The following is an 11,052-nucleotide window of genomic DNA, read 5'->3' as shown; positions in this document are numbered from 1 at the left end:
TTTGTTTTTTTATCTTCGTCAAATAAATCCCAACATATAATCCAATTTGATTCGTTCGCAGAAATACAAGTATATAAATTGTGTGTTATACCATTTTCTTGACGTCACTGCAAAATAAATCGGAGATTAACAGATGAAAAGCTGAAATACACCATGTTCCAAATCTTCATCATGCAATGATCATCATTTCGTTTGGTGATCATCAATAGATGAATACATTGAGCTAATGCCAATGCTTTAGCTTAACGTACGGCCAAGCTTCTACAGTTGATTCGAACGTTTCACCTTTTAGTTTTGGCGTGAAACGGCTACAAATTAATTCTAATTCGCCTATCAACCGTGTTCATGTTGTCTTGCACTTAATAAGCAAGTATGCCCGTTGAGAAAGATGTATTTAGCTTGTGAAGGAACACAATTGGAAGTACGACTGCTATCGAAAAACTGTGATCACATTCACCAACCGGAGAAGGCGATTGTTGACTGGTGGTTTATCGTAAAAAATCGTTTTACAGCTTAAGCTGTGCAGCACATAAACACGAAAATAAAAAAGATAAGCAAAGACCGTGAATAGATAAAATAAATATAGGCTGGGTAAATGATTTACCAAAAATCTGCTTCGGCAAACGACACGTAAATTGAGAACGAACCTTTCGTCGAAAACAATTTCATAACATTGTTTTGATTTATAAGAAATACGTTAACTTAATCGAAAAAAAAATGCCATCATAAACGTAATTGCATTGAGATGACTTTACAAACGGGGTCCGACAATTCGAAGTTTAAATCATGTTCTAACGTCTAATTTATCACATTTCTCCTACAAAGCAAAATGGTAACAAAAAATAAATACGTCAAGCTTCAGAACCCACGGACCGTCAACATCGGCCGCTTTCTGAATAGCAATACATGGTCTTAATTGACTCATAATTTCCATGGCGACGAACACCAGAGTATTCGTCGGAATGAAATTACCTTACAATTTTGTTCGCGCAATGCAAGAAGTATATTGTCTTGGGAGGTAATTTGTTGAAGTAGATTTCTAATTATCAGCTTATCTTTCTACTTCACAAGCACTGACGCTGCAGAACAATAACGCAAAGATAAGCTCTGGATTAATATAATTTCTTTCCTTGCTGCTCCACCACTGAACGCGAGTTTTCATGTTTCGCGCCCTTCCTTTAGATATAATGTTGCGTGTTAGGTGAACCTGCTATGCAGCGATATCGTGAATGTGATAAGTCGTTCGTATGTACGTCTATCAAGCACCAGGCCATACGTAGAAACAGTTGCAACCACAAAAGTAGTCGAGACCATCGTGCCTCTCTACTTTGATGCAGCTAGCAAAGGCGATGCTTTGACATCGTTTCAACAAAACAAGGTAAAAAGAGCAATGTTTGCTTGCTAGAAAGATATACGGCTTCAGTATTGATTCAACTATTCCACTACTTCCAACTGTCCAATGCACTAAATTGAAACAGGCTCAGTTATAAACCACAAATAACACCCATGAAACAAACTACCGTTGAAAGTATATCTGCAACAATTGGAGGTTTAAACGTACACATTTAGAAGAGTCACGCTCCAATTTGTGGGATAACAATTCATCATACTTTTTGTTTATTCAGCTTTTCTTTTTATTTGAAACAATTTAGTTCGTGTTTGTGTATGTTGTTTTCGTATCAGCAATCACTCTTCATAATACTCGCCAGACCGCCAGCTTACATTTTTACAACTCCTCAGGCGAGCCCATTTAGTTGTAAATTATTATCAATTATTCAATGCCTGCAGATGAGCAATCAACTTGGTGTGACGTAGGTACTTCTCCGGTCTGTAAAGGCAGCGTTATAATTCAAAGCAATGTCTAGGAGACGAACTTTAATTACACGTTTTCCTTGCAGCGCTTTACGTTGAAGCTTTCTGTAAAGAACGAGACTTTTTCTGCAACCAGATAATTAGAACTTAAGTAATAAGCACGTGTGGGGTTATGAAATGTCAGCGCTAAAAGTAACTACCACTAAGAACTCGATTTTTCAACCCCGAAAAAGCGTAGTATGCAACAATGGCCTCAACTGGGCTTTCAACAACCAATGCAATACAACAATGCTACTCTTCTCGCAATAAGAAACGTTTGCGAAAATCGATTAAAAAGACTAAAAAAAATGAGGAAAACCATCACATGCGGTTCACATTCCACGTAAAAGGATTTTCGTTGGGCTGAAAGTACGTCTAAAAGCATTTCGGTTTCTGACAGAAACATATTTGAGACGCTGCTGGCACCAGCAAATATTTATTGAATGTAGACATTGTGTATGCGCAATGCTGCCAATGCCTACTGTATAACCTTCGTCCTTCAGCTTAATATAAAATAAAGTGGTGTACTTTTATACTACGCTTAGTAAAACATAAAATACTTCCGCATGTAGTAGTTGTGAATTCTGCACTGTGTGGCCTATATTAGTTTCTGGTATTGTACGCTGTTTCAAAAAACTAACAACCTCCTTTACAGAAAACTATAAATTGAAATCGAACTTTTCTTCAACTGGGCGTTTTTGTTATCTTGATGCGCGCAGTTTTGCAGCGTGGTTGCTTTGTTTCCTTGTTCACCGTGTTGTATAATAATAGAGCCATGAAGACCAAACCACGTATGGTACTTAAAATTAAATCATCGTAACATTTTACTCTATCTTGGAAAAAACGGCGACAATTTATTGTTTAGATTTAGACAGTCAAGTGTACCCGCCATTTATATACTAAGGGAGAATCTCAACAGGCGACGTCATCATCGCTACAGCAACAAACGTTTCTGTTGGTTCTTCCCAAAAAAATTCTTATCACGAGTCTAAATGACGACAACAAAGCTTCATCCATCATGTAATGTAGGAAATTGTAAGAAAAAACAATGACGTTGTTTACTAAACTTCCCCAAACGCTATTGATCGCATATCAGTTATCACATAGAAAGGCATATGCAATCAAAGTGAAACGTAACCTTTCCGTTGTGATTGCTTCTTTTGATAGGTGATATGCTTCGTAAATTGTTCACATTGTATTACGTCACTTCCCGGGTTTTCATTCACACTAAATCTCGTTCAAGTGAATTCTGCCCTACGTCGCTCTGACATGTTTGCAAAGATAGCTATTGAATGCCATCTTCACACATTCACGAAAATTGTAGGCAGATTATAAACCTGAATTTGCTGTGGTCCATTCTTTTATAAATCCATAAACGCACCACACGTCCATGTTTAATCTGCCTGAAGATGAGGAAATACATGGGGCAAGAGTTGCCCGACTGCTAGATGGGCTTGAAGCGAAAAACGCTGAAGCAGACCATCGGTAACTAATTTGATGTAAGTGCCGTACATTTAACTACAAATAGAAGATAAAAAGAAAAGTGGTTTTGTCTTTAGCTGCATCCCATTTTCCTGCCTGCCTAAACACCTTGTCGTAGTTGGCAAAAAGACCAATTTCTCTGACTAGACTGGGTTACGCTCTATCGATGGTGAGAATGAGAAGGCTATGCGATCGACACAAATGCGATGTTTACGTGAACAAAAAGAATGCATAACAAGTAAATCAAACAAAATTCTGGTACAAATGAGAAAAATATCTACCAAAAATAAAATCAGCAGTGCCTTGTCGTTCTTGTCATTTGACAATGCAAGTCTCCGATCAGTAAACAACGTCGTCGCAACGTTGGCAGCAGCAACACATTTGTGTATGGCTGTAAAGCAATTCTAGAACACGGAGAGCTGTTGTACGTTTATCTATAACTCAATCAGTCAACCTATCTCTTTGACAAGGCTGCTCGGCAAACATATAAATAGATTGACTGCCATTTTCTTGCGTTTGATATCCGCACCGGGAAACATATCAAAGCTTGCAAGTACTAGTTTGCAAACTGTATCAATGTGCTTCAGAATTGTACAAAATATAAGTATAGACATATAGACCAACTGTGGGGCGAAAGTTTCAAAGATATACAAAATCACAACACGACTCATCTAAAAAGTATTCGTCGTCATTTGAACAACTTAATAGTCAACACGTCTTTGGTGGTACAAACGTCTTTGGTAGCTGTCTAATAAAATTTGCTTTGAAAGTAACCCAGGCGAAGCTCATTCGCACAGAAGCGTCTTTCCCCTTTCATGCTACGCGTAAAAGCTCCGTGAACAGAGAAACTACAATGAGATTTATTGTCGTATCCAGACTCACGCCTGGTGGTTGAAGATTTAGATTAAGTGGACGGGAAGGCAAGGAAGCTAATCTTCGTGTCCACCTTTAGGCATGTCTTTGAGTGTCTTGCCAAAGACACAGCCGCATGCGCTTGAGAAGTGTCGAACATGTAATATTATTATGTATTTGCCTACTAAAGTGTATGAATGCACCAATTTTATATTAGTAGCTTACCACCATGGGTCAGTACATTGTACACCACCACTGTGCTGCAGCACAGAGATTGAGAGCTACTAATCTAAAGTTAGTGCATTCGTAGGCTTTGGTAGGCTAAATACATAATAATGTAAGCTTTATAGGCGTGTCATCAGATTCATCACAACCTTTAGCTTTTATTGTTTGTGCATATCGAGCAAAAAAAAGAAAATCGAACGGTTAAGCAATTTGCCAATGTAACTTTTCCAGTTCAAATTAGTGCACGGAAATATACACCAGACGGAATGAAGGCTGCACACACAATCACTTCCCTATTTACTCGTAAACAATGAAACACCTTGAACGTATTCCATGCTTCTTAACTGAAGATTTTCCAGCAGAAAGAATGCAAAAATGAAAGCAAAACTTTATACCGCTAAAAGCACTGATTTTTTTAAATATTATCATCGTTTGAAAACTATTACTTTGAACTTGTGTTAATAAAATAAATGTAAATTAACCTAACATTTTTTAGTTAATAACGAAGAAACAATGCAAATTCGGCCTACCATGCATGCTAGCCAACTTTTATGCGGCTTGTCTAAATTAGACTCGCTACCACGTATGCAAACGGTTGTTGCATTTACCATAAACTTTTGTTGATTACGTTTTCTTGGAAAACCGCATATTTTTTCAGGAGCTAAGTCTTGAAAATGCTGAGTTTTTTAGCCATGCCGCAAATTAAAGCAAGTTGTTAATTTTATGGTAAATGCTGCTCTAGAGTCTAGACCAGAAACCAAATTCATTATTTTTACATTGATTCAACGTCTGCAAACGTTGAGTTAATATAAAAATGACGAATTTTGCTGTTCAGGAAACAACATAGATTGCTATTTATTTTGAACAGGTTTTGTCTTTTATTCGAGGCTAGAATATTCGCCGTATTTTAGTCCAAAAAGACAAAAAACCTATTCCATAAAATAACAAATCAATAAAGTAATTTTAAGGTTTTTGATACATCAATTTAAGCTCAAACAAAATATATTGGAACCGGAATTTGTAGTCTGAATGCGACGCAGCGTTTCGTCGGCGTCTGTGGTCCTTTCATATGATTGAAATTTAATTAAAGTCTATTTAAAAATTAAGTCTGCAGGCAATGCTTGAATAAAGTATAAAACTCGCTTTCGCACACTTATTTACATTGATATTGTCATACGTGCCATTTTGACAAGTGAAATCTGCGGAAAACATCTCGTACATCGCAAAATACAAAAAAAAGAGAACGTTAAAAGTTGTTAAGGTTTTGAAATTTTTCTATTATTCTTCTTCCGAAACCACGGTCGATACCCAATGGAAAACCAAACCATCCACAAATAAACGTCTTGTGAAAGTTTATAATGAAACAAAAGTTACCAGAAACAAGATAGAGTAGACCAGCCAGTAGTACTCAGCCGTCATCAACAAGCCAACAAAATCCTTTTTCATTGTTTGCAGACATTAAATTAACATAAAAAAGGCAATTTTGCGAGCTAGGAAATGATCGGCTCAATCTATTTTGTTTGTATGCTATTGCAATCAAATTAAATCCCCAAGTCTCAGTCACTGTATCCCTGTGTGACCACATGGTCAGTAACACGCCTCATAACACGGGGTGGCTTGGGTAACCATCAAATTAATGAATCCATTAAAAGCTGCTCTAACTGATGAAAAGCTTCATACTAAATTGAAGATGAAAGGCTTCATACTCTTCAAAAACGATATTTTGATAAGCCTGCGGTTTCGTACTGACTGAACATGATCTGTTCTCAAATATTCATTGGTCTTGTGGTAGTAAAATTTTCTCAGTGTCGTAAACTATCAAACAATATCCTTCTTATTAAGTTTCTTCTACCACTAAACATGCACGGGCTTCAACGTTGTTCCTCACACTGCATTGTTACTTGTTTCTGGGAGGCAGCACTAATTTCTTCAACCAAGTAACAAGCTAGGTTTCATTGCTCGGTCATTCGCGTGTGTGCTTTTCGCTGCTGCACGTAATTGATGTGTCTGGAACACACACACAAGGCCTCAATGGAGAAGAAGTAATATTGCCAGTCAACGGAGTAAAAAAAAGAAACAGTTTTCCACCGAGAAGAGAGATAAACAAACCCACAGTAAGTAGAAGAATCTTTCGGAGATCGTAATCGCAAACGACGAAAGAATAAAAACGTCATCAACCTTTTTTTCTAAACGATATTGACTGAGCTGCTGGAGAGAAAATAGATTTTCTCGCTAATCCGACAGCTCGATCTGCCCTACCTGGGTAGCATCGCATTGGAACAATCGAGTGTCGGCGACGACCTGGGGCTTGACGTGAAGTCTTTAAACAATATGGCCGCGTCTTGACCGCATTTATTCATGAGATGCACAACAATGATTTCTCTCACGGGTTTGAATGCAAATCTGCTCAGCAAGATAGCTGGCCGTGAACAATCTTAAACAAAGCCATGAAAAGCAACCTTGGCAGAGCTGTAAACAACTGTTCATCCTGATACCTGCAAGGGCACTGCGAGTTGGATTTTCACTCTTCAGAATTCATGGGTGTGAAGCCTCCAACATACGTCAATCAAAGATGATTTTGTACTTTCAGCCTGGTAGCAATACACCGTGTGTCCATGCAAATAAATTGAAGTAAATGATGGTACATTGAAAACATTTTCACATAAAACACTGATTTGCTTAAAAGCGCTACACAAGCTCAACATCTTTGAAATTAAATTAAAAAAAATGCTTCACACCAACAACATGCAAGAAATGTAGTTGATTACGCATTGCTGCCACCAGAATGGTAGTACTGTACAGTATAACCGCAACCGTTTATTCTGAACTAGACAATCGCCGAAAGATTTCGGTTTCGTAGACATAGCAGTAAGCGAGCCATTTAGTTTAAAGTCGTAAAAAAAAAAAAAAACAGAAAACGTAAATCTTGAACTTAACCTGAAAACCTCAATTCAAACTACGAACCGGGACTGTACTTAGCTATTTGTTTAGGAGCATGTTAAATTTTCTTGAAGCACTTTTACAAACAAAGCATTTTCAATATATTACTTCAGGTTGAAAGTCTATGCCATGATTTTGTAAATTTAAAATCAAATTTCAAAATCTAAAGCACTACTATTTGATGTTGAAAAATTTAGCTCAACAATTTACAGGTCGAGTTTTGAAGTCACACATTCATACGAAACAGAAAAAAAATGTATTAAACCCGCCCAAAAATAAACCAATCACAAGCGAACGTTTGTTCATTTCAACACGGATGGACAATTGATAGAAATCATAGATACGGATAAAAAATGGCAGAAGTTACATTGATAACAGATTGGGCACTGCACGATAAAAACAACTTTGATTTGTGCTTTGTATGTACTTGCAGAAGATTCTTTTCAACACAAAAGTCACAGCTTGTTGTGGAACTCGCTAATAGTGGTAATCGAATCGAGAAATCAAAACTTTATAATGCGATTAGCGATCCACATATTGTATCAATGATACAAGTTTATATAACGTCAATGGCATAGCCTAGAGGAACGAAGAAAGTAAACAAGGCCGTCAACTTGACTGGCACTTTACGGAGTAGAAATATATTAACTACAGAAGAAGTCCCAACCGTAATTAAAAACTATGCTGGCTTGTAGACTAATTGTTTTTTTATTACCGAACAGTCAAAAAGGCTACGATGAGTCTCACAAATAACATTGAGCAGTGTACAAACAGGCCCGGATTTAGGGGGGGCAGAGGGTGCAGGTGCCCCGAGCCCCCCGACTTTTGAAGGCCCCCCCTACGTGGAAAGTGTGATTTTGTGTTATTTTTCTTTCTTTTCAGCCTTTAAAGTCTCTGCAAATTGCTGTGCAGTGCTGGATTAATGCTATTGTAGACGTAGAGGTGGTTTTTCGCAGGGGGGCCCCCGATCACAAAGCGCCCCGGGCCCTCCATCAGTTAAATCCGGCCCTGTGTACAAACCATGTTGAACTACTAAACTAATCACTCGTCTTATCAACCTAATTTAATCTGGTCAAGGTATTAACCATGCAGGAGAAAAATAGACAATCAAAATTTATCAGAGTTAAAGCATCAACACTTCACAGTTCGAATAAAATATAACTTGAACAAAGGCTTTTCGCGCATGGCAGCTTGCAAGTCGTCAACGACCACAAGCAAGGTTTAGATAAGCGAAGCAGTTGGCATAGTTTAGTTGCAATGTTGAATGCAATAGTCAGTCCCTAAATAATGCACGTTATATTCTGGGTGCAGGGCCGCGTATAGCGTGGGATAAAAAGTAAGCCAATCTTCGCAAACCAAAAGAATATCAATTTCCATTTATGCTCACAAAAATGGGTAAATCGCGGTTGCAAGGTAGGTTGCTTTCTTTTCGTCTATACATACATCACCAGACAGCGTTCATGCGGATGTGAAAAATGGCGTACTTTCTGACTGGCAAACATTTCATTCAGGTTTAAATTTCACAACCTATCGCCGCAAGCAACCTATCACAAATAAAATTGAGCTTGTAACCAACTGAGCTGTCTCTTAAGACAAATGAACAACTACAATGATCGACTGTTTTTCGTATGACTAGCAACAATAGTCTACAGCAGGGGTCACCAACTGGCGGCCCGCGGGCCGCATGCGGCCCGCCACGCTGTACCGCTGCGGCCCGCGGAAGGTATCAGCGTACAAGTATAACCAAAAATACTTTTCTTGAGGAGTTAAAGAGCACGAAGGCAAAAAATAATTTTCGGGAAGCATATTTTCGCTTTGCATACGATTCCACTGACCGACCAATCCGATTATAGTTCTAGGTGGGGGGTTGGTTAAAGCTATACCAATGCGATGTCCACTGAATGTCCAGCCACACTGCTGTCCCAGTGGTTGATTAAAAATGTCTGTTTTCGAAATTCGAAAATGTCTGTGAGCATAGGGTTGCTTATTTTAAGTTTGCAAATGTCATGTAAACACTAGTGTGGGTTTCATCGTTATGGTGTTTCACGAGCAGTGTTCTCTTTATGCAAGTTTTTGTTGGCAAAATAGATCGGTGTGCCAACTCAATTATAATAAATTGGAAAAATATTGTATATAAATTTAAAGACTTTTTCTGATTGTATTATGAAAATGTTTAGCTTAGTACTGCAAAATGTTTTTTTTTAAGAAATATGAAACGCTTCACGATTTTGCGTGTCATCCTTGCGCAGGGACCATACTAATCTTCTCTGTATCGTTCCAATTTTAGTATTGCCGAAGCATGTACTGCCGAAGCAAGTACTGCAAAATGTTGTTAATCAACAAATTCTTGCCACGCTGATAAGTGATAAGCATCGCAAGTGACAGTTGTCTATAATAAAAGAAAGAAGGTTTTATAGACTCTCACAAAAAGGATGAAAAACTAACTCATTGCTTTTTTAGATGGAAGACTGTTCATGAATTACGATGGAATTCCGATTTTTCGATGATTTCCACAAGCGTTTGTTTCATGGTGCCTGGTTTCTTTCTCCTTGTTATTGGAGCCTATTTTTCGCTGATATGTTTGCAGATCACTATTGTTGCCTGTATTGCAACGTGTCAAACATTTCCTTGTTTACTGAAATTGTTAATTGCAAGATATCTTTTGTGAAGCGAAGTGACAACACCACTCTTGCTTGGCGATGAATATTCTGATGAAACTGCTCGCCTCGCTATAAGTGCGCAAAACAAGTGGCCTCGTTTATTAGGCAATGTTAAAGAAGTCAAACGTGTTGTAAAAGGAGCTTGGCCTGGCAGTAGCGTTGTTCGATTAATTTTGTTGCTGCGGTATTCTAACATAAATATGAACAACATGTAACGCTGGATAGTGGGTACGAAATGCGTTCTTTTCTAGCATAAGAGTCAACCTACCTAAAATTTTATTAGTGCGGCCCGCCACAGCTCTTCTTAGTGCCAAAGTGGCCCGCATGCAAAAAAGGTTGGTGACCTCTGGTCTACAGCAAGGTTTGGATTTTTAAAAGCTTTAAAATTCATTTTTTGTACCGAAAATAACATGAAATGAGTTCATCAAAGTTTGGAAACTTTTAGACTATAACTTGTTAAACTTTTCGCTATTGTAAAGATGGCTTCTTCATTATCATATGCAAATACAACTTATAATTATAAGTTTCGATAACATCAAGAAACCGAAACCAGAACAGAAGTTATGATGCATAATCGTCTTTTTTATTACTAATATCACAGTTATTGTTCAGTTTGTAAAATCTATTTACTGGAAGAAATATAAATTCTTCATCCGGAGTTATTAGAATTTTAAACTATCTTTTCCCTCTCACATGTTTGAAGACTTATTATTTCAGCCAATTAGCCATACAGCAAAATCTGTCATTTTTACATTGATTCAACGTTTACGGATGTTGAATCAATGTAAAAATGACGGAGTTTGCTGTCTGGGGAAGGGCGTAAAAATGCAAAAACACGAAGCAGGGTGTAGATATGAAAACGATAAGTGTTCAATGTGGCGAGTTATGCGTCATAGATCATGTGATTGCATAATGAGCTCAAGCGACGTTGAAACGATGCATAAATAAAAACATTTCCAGGCTTGGAAGTATCAAGCTGATTTCACATTAAAGCTTGAAACAGAGTTTACGCTGTTAAAAGGGTGATTTGACATAATTTCAA

General features: G+C 37.7%; 1 non-coding gene across 1 annotated transcript; it reads right to left on the bottom strand.

Annotated features, from left to right (window-relative positions):
- Positions 1-9,554: 9,554 nt before the first annotated feature.
- Positions 9,555-9,657, bottom strand: LOC145787025 (U6 spliceosomal RNA). Its single transcript, XR_014291350.1, has one exon. It is a non-coding gene; the product is annotated as a U6 spliceosomal RNA (small nuclear RNA).
- Positions 9,658-11,052: the final 1,395 nt, after the last annotated feature.

The sequence above is a fragment of the Aplidium turbinatum genome, chromosome 17 (genome assembly GCF_918807975.1).
Source record: "Aplidium turbinatum chromosome 17, kaAplTurb1.1, whole genome shotgun sequence".
NCBI classification, from domain to species: Eukaryota; Metazoa; Chordata; class Ascidiacea; order Aplousobranchia; family Polyclinidae; genus Aplidium; species Aplidium turbinatum.
This window is presented reverse-complemented; position numbering and strand designations above follow the sequence as displayed.